Source organism: Tupaia chinensis, unplaced genomic scaffold (assembly GCF_000334495.1).
Source record: "Tupaia chinensis unplaced genomic scaffold, TupChi_1.0 Scaffold145659_1, whole genome shotgun sequence".
Taxonomy (NCBI): Eukaryota; Metazoa; Chordata; class Mammalia; order Scandentia; family Tupaiidae; genus Tupaia; species Tupaia belangeri.
Window position 1 is genome coordinate 382922 of NW_006205516.1, and position 13230 is coordinate 396151.

General features: G+C 47.6%; 1 protein-coding gene across 1 annotated transcript in view; it reads left to right on the plus strand.

Moving 5' to 3' along the window:
- Nucleotides 1-3277: 3277 nt before the first annotated feature.
- SEPTIN6 (septin 6) overlaps nucleotides 3278-13230 on the plus strand; it is a 65532-nt gene continuing 55579 nt past the window's right edge. The window contains exon 1 of the mRNA XM_006168259.2: nucleotides 3278-3388. The gene's annotated coding sequence lies outside the window, so the exon portion shown is untranslated. The remainder of the gene's footprint in view (nucleotides 3389-13230) is intronic.

Consider the following 13230-nt stretch of genomic DNA (forward strand, 5'->3'; position numbering starts at 1 on the left):
CCCATGAGCATCGTGAAGCCGTGATTCGCCGCAGCCTCAGCCAGCCCTGGATCATTGGCTCCTGTGTGCCTCGAGTACTCGGGGAGGTCTCTAGTGGAGAACCTGAAACCTTCACATGTAGGTGAGCCTCGCAATGTCTTGCCACTGGTGCACCATCATGCAGCCTCTGGAATGATCTTCAAAAACAAAAACAAAAACAAGAAGAACAACAACAAACCTATCATGATGCTCACAATCCCCCAAACCCTATTGCTGAGGGAATAAAGCCCATACTCTTCTCTTCTGCCCCTTAGGGTTCTTTACAGCACTCTTTTAGATGAGGGGATATGGTGGGCATATGTGAGGCATTTGGTAGGTTTTTGACAACAAAGTAAATATTTATTATTCTTATTTACATTTAATCACTGGGTATCATTACTGCATACAAATTGAGTTTTCCCAGCATGAACACACTGTATCTCTAGTCCAGTCAAAGTTATTACCATACACATTATCATTAGCAGATGATTTTCCATTTTTGTGTCCCTCAAATGTTTTGTTTCTTTCTTCTTCCCCTTGATTCTCTCCTTCTCACTCTCCCCCATGTCCCGCCCTCCTCCCACACTGTCTCTAGTATCCACAGTTGTTCTCCATGCCTTTAGACCTTCCAATATGTCAGTTTCTGCTGTAGAGTGCAGACATTTGGCATGCAGTAAGTGGGGACATACAATACCTCTCATTCATAGTCTGGCTTGCTTCACTTGGCAGTAAATCTTCCATATTCGTCCACTTCCTATCAGATGGCAGGATCCCACAGCTTTGTATGGCTGAGTAGTATTCCGTAGTGCACATGTGCCGCAGTAAAGCAAATCTTTAAGAACAAGGTATGGAGCTCTCCCTACTAGGCCCACTATCTCTGGTTTGAAAATTCCTTCCCTCTCCTTTGGCACTTATAACCAGAGGCTTTGGAGCACTTGAAGTTTCATGGTGCTGAATTTAGAGACAGGAAGAGGCAGCCAGGGACAATAAAATTTGGCTCAGGAAACCTCAACTCTTGAGTCTGTCCCAATTTCTGATGCCGGTGTCTCCATTGGGAAAGCACATTGACTCTTAAGTCGCTGTCTCCCCTGCAGTGTTGAGGCCCAAGAACCAATAGTGAGAACTTTACATCTCACTTTGCTCGCTTTAATGAAAAGAAGATGGGAAAAGGGGAAGGAGAAGCAGATGGGGTGGGTGTAGAACAAAGCCCTGAGTGATGTGGGCCCCTCATGAAACTCAGCTCTGTTCAGGAACCCCTCTGGGCACAGAATACACCAACACAGATTGAATGATGGCATATGGCCGTCTGTCAAGAATGCTGCACTGGGAGTGTGTGGGGTGCGACGTGCGAGGGTAATGAACCTGCCAGATGGCAGTCACCGGCACCAGCCCTGTCATTCGCTCTCGAAGGATCTAATGACATCATTGGGAGTGGGATCCCGAGCTGGGTAGAGGGCTCTCTGGGAACCAGTTTGGATGATGTTGGTCTCCAAGAGGCTTGTGCACCATCACAGCCCACTCCCTTAGTGTGAATGTAAGCTCTCGTCAAGGACCTGCTTTACGAGGGGACTTGTTTTTTTTTTTTAAGGTTTTTGCCATAGGGTCTATGCACCCACCAGAGAGACAGAGAAGGACAGTGAGAAAGCTCCCCCCCCCGGGTGGGGGAGAATTGCCACACTGCAATCCCTTCTTTTCCATTCTCCTCCTGAGATTTTGGGCGTGCACGAACACATGCTTGGCATGAATTTTAAGCCTTTGGATCTGGGATGCAAACTGTGGTTAACCATGTGATAGTCCAGGGCCTTAACCACCATATCACCTGCTGGCTCCAGTACGAGGGGACTTTTAAATTCTTGGAGAAATGGAATCAAAGCATGGGTTTATTATGCCAAAAAAAATTTACTTTTTTGAGATTCATTCATAGTTCTTACATCATACCCATTTCCACAGACATTTTGAAGAAGACCCCGTGTAAAAGCAGATCTGGTCCAGGTTAAGAGCCACCTACTAGGGCAGCCTGGGATGCTGGCATGAGCCTCCTGACACCAACTGTGCCCTGCTTGGATTGCTCTTGGCTTCTTTTTGGTTATGGAAATCTTTGTGTGGCCCCACCCAACAGAAAGTCTGACTCTGTGTAGCCCGCTCTTCTGGGCTAGCTCATGGTCTCCAGCTCCCCAACTCCACCCCTCCCCTGTGACTGTTGGCAGTTGGCATGTTTCTTGAGTACATGCAGGCCCCTTTTGTCCTTTTCCCTAGCTGCTTGGAAACCTGCCCTAGTCTGAGGCTGTCGTTGTTTTGTAAAAACATTAGCTATAAGAAACATTGAGCCTCGCAAGCGAAGCAAAGGCCCTCTGCTTTCCAGGGCTGGGAGTGGCTTGGCTGACCTCGGTGGAGTCAAGGGACCCAGAGGAAGTGTGGAGGCAGTTCCCTCCGGCTAGGGGAGCCACAAGCGTTCCATGGCATTACAGCTCAGTTTGGGGGAGTCTGAGGATAAGCCTCACGGTGCACTCATTGCAGCAGCTACTGTTGATGAACGCATGCCACGTGCTAGACATGGTGCCGACTCTTTGAGCATCACTTTACATCATCCTGACTCCCAGCTCCCGATTCTACCCATGGAGAAGCTTTGAAAAGTTAGGTTACTTGTCCGAAGTCATAGCCAGAAAATGGCAGAGATGGGGCTCAAACTCAGACCTGCCTGATTTCAAAGCCTCTGCTCCTAACCTCTACACTGTATCACCCTGCTAGATCCTCAGAATGTCTTGCACAGAGAACTACTTGCTTTCTAAATTCTTTTGGTAATATTTACCAAACACTTGTGCATGCACTGAGCTCCCTACATGCATGAGCACAATTAGGTCTCTCCATCCCTTCTAAGATAGGTCGTATTATCTCAGAGTCTCAGGGAGGCTACACAGCACGGATATGATTGAGTGGAGACTTAACCCAAGCCCGTGAATCTCTGAATCTCTGTTGCCAGCATCCTCCTCTCCTGGCCTGCCCTCCAGCCACTGACAGTAGGCCCCCATTGTAGTTTGTCCTGAAGGGAACTGTGGTGATGTCCGTTATGGAGCCTAGAGGATGCCTGCACCCTAGAGCCTGTGATTTCCAAGCTGATGGGCCATTTTGCTTTGGAGTGGGGAGGAGCCGAGGGCCAGAATGGGTGTTCCTTTGTAGCATTTGGATGGAGAAGTGAGACCCAGATTGCTTTTAAGCACACTTTCATTTTCTCCCCTCCCTCCCCTTCCAAATTAGGGTGAAGGTTGCCGAACTGTCCCCCTGGCTGGACATGTGGGGTTTGACAGCTTGCCTGACCAGCTGGTGAATAAGTCAGTCAGCCAGGGCTTCTGCTTCAACATCCTGTGCGTGGGTGAGTATTTCCCTAGCAGGAAATTCTATCACAGAATATGGATCCTTAATGGCTGGATGTGGCTTTTGCAGGTAATTAGGTTAAATAGGGTGTCATTTAATTGCAAGAGTCTCCCCCCACTCCCACCCCTTTTCTTTTATCCATCAGCTTGTTTTGGTGAGCAGTGACTGTAATTATTTCCTGGCCAGTCCAGAATATGGAACCACACCTTGGGTGACAGTGAGCTGTGTGTGACCCAGGAAAAATTTTGTAAGGGAGCTCGCTGGCTCAGTGACTGCCAGCAAGTTTGTTTGACGATGGAAGACAGGAGCCAGGGCAGAAGTGAGGGGCGTGACGGCTGAGGAGGGACGTCTCCCCACCACCTGTGGACAGTGGGCTGGGTCTGTTTGCTCTGCAGCTTTGCTGTGCTTGGTACAGTTGGAGTTCAAGTGCAGCAACCCCACAACTGTCTGCCAAGTTCTTTTAGTCCCCTTATCTATAGCTCCATGTAGACCTCTAATCTCAATGGTGGGAACCACATTGTAGTCCCTTCTAAGTTTGCTAATTACAGCAAAGAAAGTTCAGCAACGTTCATGAAAGGAGTGAATGAGTTAACCCTACAGGAAGCGCTCATACTTCTCAGACGCTTTCCCGCATTAGCCCCTTATGGTCTTTAGTAGATTGTGGAGTGAGCAGAGCAAGGAGCATTCATAGTCTCATGGAACAGAGGGAGATCCTGGGACTTGGGGAAGACAAGGGATTTCATTGGGGCAACACAGAAAAAGTGGGAGAACCGTGACAAGAACCCAGGCCTGAATGACCCCTCGTCCTTCCCACTGCCTCTCTAACTGTTGCCACCAACATCTCTTGAGAGCATGACAACACCTTGGAAATCATTGGGTACTAATCAGACCAATACAGGGGATAATAGTTCCTTGATATTCTTTACAGATATCTCCTTAGATCTTAAAAATCCCAAATTTGCAAACACAATCATAGCATATAATTTTCACACTCCGGTTAAGGAAAGCATACCTGCATATTTTTAGTGACCTCCTTCCACACCTTAATGATGGTATAAATACCATAATAATTAAGTCGATTTTCACACTGCCTGAAACGCCCACTTTTGCTAATTGCCTTTTCTTATTTTTGGGGACTCGTTCACATTGTAGATTGGATTCACCGCTGAATTGGACATTTTACTCTCGAACGTATTCAAAAATTTTGTTTTCTCACTAACGTCATTCATTTTCTTGGGCTTTTTATCTTTTTTTTTTGGAGAGGTTTTTTCGCTATAGGGCGCGTGCGCTCGCCAGACAGACAAAGAGAGACAGAGAGACAGAAAGCGAGAAATCACCCCCCAGGGGGGATGGTCACGCCGCAATCCCTTCTCCTCCATTCTCCTCTCGGGATCTTGGGCACGCACGCACACGTGCCCGGCGTGAGTTTTAAGCCACCGGGTCCGGGACGCGAACCACGTTTGACTATGTGGGAGTCCAGCGACATAGCCATTATGCTAACTGCTGGTTCCCTTGGGCTTTTTATCTTTTCATCTCCTCTATCCCCGGCACTCTTTTGCAGGTCATTTTTCTTCTTCTTTTTTTTAAAAATAATTATTCATTCGGTGTTATTTATCATTATTATCTTTAATTTTATGAGAGAGAGAGAAGAAGGAAGCAAGCCGCCAGGAGGTCTGGTACTCAAATCATAGTCGGCCATGTAGGAGTCCAGTACCCCAACCACTGTGCCACCAGCTGGTCCCTTCCAGGACATTTAAAAATAGGTAAATCACCTTATACTCAAGGACAAGTGGAAAACAACAAGGCCACCCCTAGATAAGGATTACAAGCAGTCAGCTAGGCTCACTCACTAGCTCAGTGACTCACTCCCATGCATCAACTTTGGAACTCCTTCAAGGAGTTACACACAAGGGGCCTTAGAATCCAGATCTAGGCTGTTAACTCTTCAATGCTGAAAATCTAACTCATGGTTATGACCAAATGCTAGTAGGAGAGGAATACGAAATAAAGAAAAGTCATAGCGATCGACATCAAGAGCGAATGGGATTTCATCCCATAGTGGCCTTGCCAAATCTCTGCCCATCTAACAAGAGGTCTAATCTTCAGCTGGTGGCCAGCTTATTTCATATCGTATTTGATTACTGCAATATTTCTACACAACATATTGGACTCCCTTGGTGATCCTCCGAGGGTCCATATGACCTGTACTGAAGTTGAAAGAGATCAGCAGTGACATGACAGACCCACCCTAAGCAACCTTTCAACCACATGCGATTGGGTGAGCTAGTAAAACTTTAGGAGCGAGGTCATGAGTCAGAATGCTTCTCTCAGAGCGGAAATGTAGGGTAAGTTGATATATGGATCACAGGCTCCCCTAGGGCCCAGAGGAGGCAGCCACTTTCAAGGCAAAGGGAGTGGAAGAGATAGTAAAGCCCTGTCTGCTTTAGCATGCACCTGCTGGTATGGAATTCTTCAAGTGCCTGGGACATGACCCTCTAAGAGGAAAGGATAGGAAACCCTCTCAAATCCAAGGAGTCATATGCTCTCTTGACCTCCCCACTTGTCAAGTTTTAGGAGATGGCTGCCCAGTAGTTCCCCTCTTAGTCTTGCAGGTTTTAACCATTGGCTAGAACAACCTGGTCTGGGTTCATTTCATTCCCCAACCCTGATCCAAAAAAAGCCTACAGCACATGCATTCTGCTCTTTTGCTGTGCTCACAACCCTGTCATTGCTCACAGAACCCACAATTTGGGCCAAGGTCGTGAGTGGCTTAGAGTGGCTCTGAGGCTGCAATCATGTGGCTGGGTCCTGTCGCTGATTTGGCAAAGGGTCCATAGCTCAGCTGCTGAAGGTGATCTTTTTTCTCACAGGACTTTCAGTGACTGCACTTCCATGCCTACGGCCTGTACGTAATGTCAGGTATACCCCTTGATGACTGTTATACAAAGATAGAACGTGTTCCCTCAGAATGGGAAAAAGACACAAAACATTTAAGGGGCACAAAAATGGAAAATTATCTGTTGATGATAACGTGTATGGTGATATCTTTAACTGGACTAATATACAGTATATTCATGCTGGGAAAATTCATTTTACAAGCTGTACTGATAGACAGTGGTTGAATGTATAAAAAAATAAATAAGTTGGGGTCGGCAGGTGGCGTGGTGGTTAAGGGTGTTGGACTCCCACATAGCCTCCCCCGGTTCGAGTCCCAGACCTGGCAGCTTGCTTTCTCACTTTCCATATCTCTTTCTATCTCTCTCATTCTGTCCCTCTCTGGTCAAATTAAAATAAATACATAAAGTTAAATAAAATAACTTTTAAAATAAATAAATAAATTAATTAATTAAATTAAAAACAAAAAAGAACATGTTTCCTTAGAGCATTTGCTTTTTCTTTTCTGATAGGGCATTTTCAGTGTACAATTTTGGTAGCGCTCACTGTGATTATTAACAGAGACCTACGATATTTTTTCACATTATTGTTTATCTTGGAGTTCGGCCACTGATCATCTACCTGGCTCCCAGAGCAGATACCCTACATGCACATGGACATGTGTGTCCACGTGCGTATGTTGAGATTGAGAGAGAGGAAGAGGGAGAATCTTTCTGAATCCAGAGCCGAATGTATATGTAAGGAGACCAATAAATGGCACCTCTGATGATCGTTTTTAGAGGACCAGGTACATGGGTGTGAGCACAGTGTGACTCCTCTGCACCAGATTATCTAGGGTTGAGATACTGAGAAGGGTGAGGTTCCCCTTCCTTCCCATTAAAAAATGCCCAACAGGGGCCAGCAGATGGCATAGCAGCTATGTCACTGGACTCCCACATGACCAACTGCAGTTTGAGTCCTGGACCCGGTGACTTGAAACTCATACTGGGTGCCTGTGTGTGTATTTGTGCGTGCCCAAGATCCCAGAGGGAGAACGGAAGAGAAGGGATTGCAACATGGTCATTCCCCTTGAGGGGTGATTTCTCACATTCCCTCTCACTGTCTCTGTCTGTCTCTCCCCCTGGTGAATACACAAACCCTAAGGCAAAAACCTCTTAAAAAAAAAAAAGCCCTACATATACTAGTCCCTTGGCTTTGGAAATGTCGAGGACCCCAGGGTTATGGGTGTAGGTACAGTACAGGACCCGAGAGGAACCAGCAGTGCCAGCAGTACAAATATTCTGGGCCCTGGCTCTGCGCTGCTGGGAAGAGCTCCACAGGGACTCATCCATCCACAAGTGCCAGCAACAGTAATGGCTGTGAGCAACAGCACAAAGGGTCATAATGATAATATTTACTTTGAAGCTGCTCAGGATTCCAAGCTCAACTGGGCTTTGTTGAACTTGGAAACACACACACACACACACACACACACACACAGCAGAGAAGCAGGATTGAGGCTCACTCCAGGAGGATGGCAAAGGGCAGCTAGCATGCTATCAAGGTCAGGGGTCAATTGCTTTATCCTTCTGTCTCCGACAAGGGCAGCCGTTCACCTGTCGAAGACACGCTGCCAGCCATGGGTTACTAGTCAACACCCAGCAGCCCATCTCAGGAAAAATCGCAGTGGTGTGTAACATCTGCTGATTTGCATGGTGTCACGACTCCCACCATCGGTGATTTTAAGCTACCAATGTGGCATCACCACACGTGGGGTCGGGAAAAGATGCAGGAAGCAGACGGGCTAGCTCCGGCACACCACTGTATGCTAGGCTTCTGCAAGATCAGGAAAGAGAAAGGACAAGGTGACGGAGCCAGGCTCTACTTTGTCCCTGTCCACAGGCTCTCTTGGCCAACTGGAGTTCCTGGAGTGTTTCCCTTTGGACCCCTGCCTGTTGTACGCAAAGATGCTTCTCTTGGTTTATCCCAACATTCAGCGCTGGAAGAGACTTCAGGTCCATGAGAACAGGGATCATGGCTGTCTTGTTCGTTGCCGCGTCCTCAGCCCCTGTACTTGTGCCTGGCCCCTATTAGGGGCTTTGCAAATACTCCTTGAACGACTAAATGAACGAACCAATCATGCCTATAGGACTTGCTAGTGCGTACTGGTCAAGAGCGCGGGCTGCAGTGTTGGTCTGCCTGGGTTTGAATGCTGCTCTGCCTCTTACTGCTTTGTGATCTTGGACCAGTTACTTTCCCGCCTTCTGCAGATGAGGAAAGTAAGACATTGAGAGGTGGAGGAAGTGGTACACACTCACTCAGCTAGTAGGTGGGTTAGTTCACTCATACATAAATGGAGGGCGAATAGTAGTATCTGCTTCACAGGTTTATTGTGAGGAATAAACCACATGTATGCCAAGTATTTAGCGAATGAGCCATAAACAGTATCTATTATTATTATTATTATTATTATTACTCCAACCCTCTCATTTTCTGACAAAAGAGACTGGAATCCAGAGAGGTGAAAGGGCTCAGGTCAAGTTAGACAGTAATTTAGTGACAACCTGACTAAGATGCTTCTTTTTCTTTTCTTTTTTCTTTTTTTTTTTAAATAATTTTTTGACATAGAGCATGTGCACTCTCTGCAGTGAGATGGACAGAGACAGTGAGAGGTAAAGTGAGAAATCACCCTCCATGGGCGTGGCCACACCACAGTCCCTTCTCCTCTATTCTCCTCCTGGGATTTTGGGGATGCATGCACATGCACCCAGTGTGAGTTTCAAGCTGCCAGGCCCTGGACTCAAACCATGGTCTACCATATGGGAGTCCAGTGCCTTAACCACTATGCCACCTACTGGCCCCAGCACCCTTCCTCTCATAACTTGCAAGGACTTAATTGTGCAAAGTGCCAAGGATGAAATTAATAGAAGCAACAAAGGAAAAGAGCTAAACTTTTCTTTTCCTTTGGGAAGTTTTTTTTTTGTTTGTTTTATTTTGTTTTTTGTTGGTTTTTTTTTTTTTTTTTTTTTTTTTTTTTTTTTCTTTAGAACAATTGCGCCCCCCCAACACAACAGAGACAGAAAGCGAGAAATCACCCCCCAGGGGGGATGGTCACGCCGCAATCCCTTCTCCTCCATTCTCCTGTCGGGATCTTGGGCACGCACGCACACGCGCCCGGCGTGAGTTTAAGCCACCAGGTCCAGGACTTGAACTGTGGTCAACTACATGGGAGTCCAGCGACACAGCCATTATGCCAACTGCTGGTCCCCCCTAAACTTTTCTTTATTTCCATGAGTTTTATTATTTATTTATTTTAAAGTGATGAGAGGGCTTTTTACCTTTATTTATTTAAGTTTATCCATTCTTTTTTTTTTTCTGAGAGAAAAAGAGAGAGGAGAGAGTACCAGAGAGCCAGGCGTCCCCACAGATAGTCAAGCTGTTATCCACCCCCAGTTTCAGCTAGCCTGGAGCATGAGCATGCAAGTGACTGCCCAGAGTGCTCAGTGAGGCCCCAGGATATGAACCCATGCCCTTCTATGTGGGTCCAGCTGTGCCTCCACCTGGTTTTTAAGCCAGTCAGCCTCAGACTATCCCAGGGAGTATAGTGCGATAAAGCATGTTTCATATTATGTTTTAAATTTTTTTTTTTTAGAGGTTTTTTCTACAGGGCGTGTGCCCTTGCCAGACAGACAGAGAGAGATGTAGAGACAGAAAGTGAGAAATCACCCCCCAGGGGGATGGCCACATCGCAGTTTGTTCTCCTCCATTCTCTTGGGATTTTGGGTACGCACGCACACGTGCCTGGCGTGTTTGAAGCCACTGGGTCTGGGACACGAACTGCGGTCGACTACATGGGAGTCCAGCGACATGGCCATTACGCTGTTGGTCCCAAATTATTATTTTTTTAAACTGTTGTTTCCGGAATATATTTTGCAAAATGAGATGAACTCCTCTGGACCGTTGGAGCATGAGTTTAAAAGGGTTAATAAATCTTCGTCCATGAGGAGCTCTGAAGGGGCTGGGGAACAGGAGAGAGAAATTAACCCCTTGGGACTCCTCAGGTTTCCTGCTGGAATCTAATTGCCAAGTCCCCACCTTCCTGCAGGGGCGTGGAATCTGCTGACCTGATCCCAGTGAGGCCACGTGTGTCCTCCCCACCTCCCAACTCAGTTCTGGGCCCAGGGCAGCGTGGGAGGGGACCGCATCCTAGGCTCAAGCTGGCTCGGTGCCAGCCATTGAGAGAGAGACTCCCATCACAGCCAGGCTCCATCCTGATGGAAAACTGGAACAGGACCACTTGACAGCCGTGGGAGGAGCTTGCTCCATTTTCTGCCCTCTTCAAATAGCGTGTTTATCACAATTCTCTAGAATCCGTGCGTTCTTCTCTTCAGAGCGGTCATTATTTGGCAGTTCATGTCCACAGCCCTTTTGTGCTGGCAGGCATCTGGGTGGTCATTTTCCCTGCTGCTCCTTTCTGCCCTGCCCTGCCCTGCCCAACCCGGCCTGGCCCTCGTTTCTTCAGCTGTGCAAACAGGGTGGGGCCCTCGCTCTGCAGCGTTGCTCCTGAGGCCTCCGTGTGAGCCTCAGACGTGGGCCCCTTGGGAGTACAGTAAGATGCCCCATCCCCTGTTCACTGAGAATTAGGATCCGGGAGCCAGAGAGCCCCTTCTGGGTGCTGGGGAGATGCCCCCCCCACCCCACTCTACACAGGCTGTGGGGCATTCATCAAGGAGCTCATGGAACAGAAGAGGGGGTGAGAACGAACATGGAAAATTCATTAGGTACATACAAAAACGGGCTAAAATGTGGCCTGAACCTCAGCGCCCAGAGGGGAGGTGAGCTAGGGCGGGGAGCCTCCCTAGAGTTCCCACCTCAGGGGTGCTAGCCCCATGCGCACTTGAGCCACACCCCCATCTTCGGTTGAGGGGGTGATACATTCCACTGCTTGGCCAAGTCTGCCACCTCCAACGGCAAGGGCCTCACCTCACCACATTTTTCTTGGGATCCAAATACTTCCTGTTCTTTTAGGGGGAGGAAAAAGGGGGCCTCTTCTTGGAGAGTCTTTGCTGCTAATGGGTATAGCAGACACTGACTGGGAACGTGATCTGTAAGGCACCATTTCCCCCAACTCTGGCAGTGCACCATGTTTGTCAGACCTGGCTAGGAAATTGGGCTGGGGGCCTGGTAGCTAGGCTGGATCAAATGTTTTCCTTGTTCTTTCTCTTTACAGAGACAGCTCTCATCATGTTCAAAAGCACCTCTTGCATTCATAGCTCATTCTGGATAAAGGTGCAAACCTAGACACACCCAGGGGATGGAGAGGAGATGGGACATTTTCAGTACTGTGTCTTGGCAGCTCTGACCCTAGCCCTAGACTGCCATGCCCATGTGCACTGTTGCTCCCAAGGGAGGGTGTGACAGGTCAACCTTTGCACAGTGCAAACCCACCCCGATTGTGAAGGGAAGTCAAAGGCCTCATCCCTTGGGTTGGGGATGGGGAAGAAGAGGGGTGATGGGAGCAGAAGACAGGGTAGCCTATGTATTGGAAGGGCAGTCCCGGGTAATAAACTAGGGACTCTTGTATTCATGGTGTTCCTGAATTGCTTGGGGGCGGGGGGCGGGGGGCAAGTGCAGCCTGGATCCCTGGAGATTAAGAGTGGTTTTAGCGCCCAGCCCAGCTTGTGGCCTCTTTATCAGATTCCTGCCTAACTCCCATGTCACCAACTTCCCTCTGACTGGTAACATCTTGTCATGTCCCATTTCCTGAAGACTCCTTGGCCCCTGTCAGTGGCTCCAAGGTCTTGGTCTCCCAGGAATAACCTCCCCAGACCTTCACCAATTCACCACAGCCCTTCCCTCCATTCTTCTCCCTAGTGTAAAATTAAAGACTTTTGAAATTCCGATGATTTAATTTATTAGTATCCTGCAGACTGTTAGTTAAACAAACAGATGGCTGGTTTGTATGAAAAAAAAATTAATTGTGCTATAGGGCGCATGTGCTCCCTGAGGAGAGAAGAGGGAAAGTAAGAAACGCTGCCCAGGATGGAAGGTCACACAGCAGTCCCTTCTCCATTCTCCTCTCAGGCTTTTGGGGCACACACACATAGGCACCTGGAGTGTCTTTCAAATTGCCAGGTCCAGAACTCGAACCACACAGTTGGATATGTGGGAGCCAGCTGCCTTAATTACTGCGCCACCGGCTGGCACAGCGTTGTTCAAAATTTGAAGAGAAGAATAATTTTTGGCCTGCTAAAACCCTCCTCCCGTTAGGAGAAAAGAAAGATCACACTGAAAGCTCAACAGGCTGGGAAGAGAGGCCACAGGATATTTGTTTGACTAGGGAGGAACTGCTGTCCTTTGAAAAAGAATTAAAATAGCCCTGTAATTTTTATTACCCAAAACTGTGCATGTAGAACTTTATATGGACCACTCAGAAACAGAAAAGCATAAAGAAAGAAATGAAAACGATTCGTAATCCTACCACCTAGAGGTAACCAGTTAAGACCATACTGTATGAGGAGAACTTAGAAAAGTGTGTGAGAATGGAATTAAAATACAAGTTGATCAGAGCCAGCAGGTGGCATGATGGTTGAGGCACTGGACTCCCACATGATCACCATCAGTTCAAGCCCCAGACCTGGTCGCTTGGAAATCATGCCATGCGTGCATGTGTGTGTGCCCACAATCCCCAGAGGAGAATAGAGGAGAAGGGAATGCCGCGTGGCCATCCCCCCCGAGGGGTGATTTCTCACTTTCTCTCTCTGCTGAGTGCACACACCCTGTGGCAAGAAAACTAACTAAATGAATAACTAAAAGTTTATTTTGATGCAAATGATTTTGAAATCCATGCATATATTTTTCATAGTGTGCATTTCTTTCTCTTTTTTTTTTTTCCTTTTTTAGAGGTTTTCGCTATAGGACGCGTGCGCCCGCCAGACAGACAGAGAGAGACAGAGAGACAGAAAG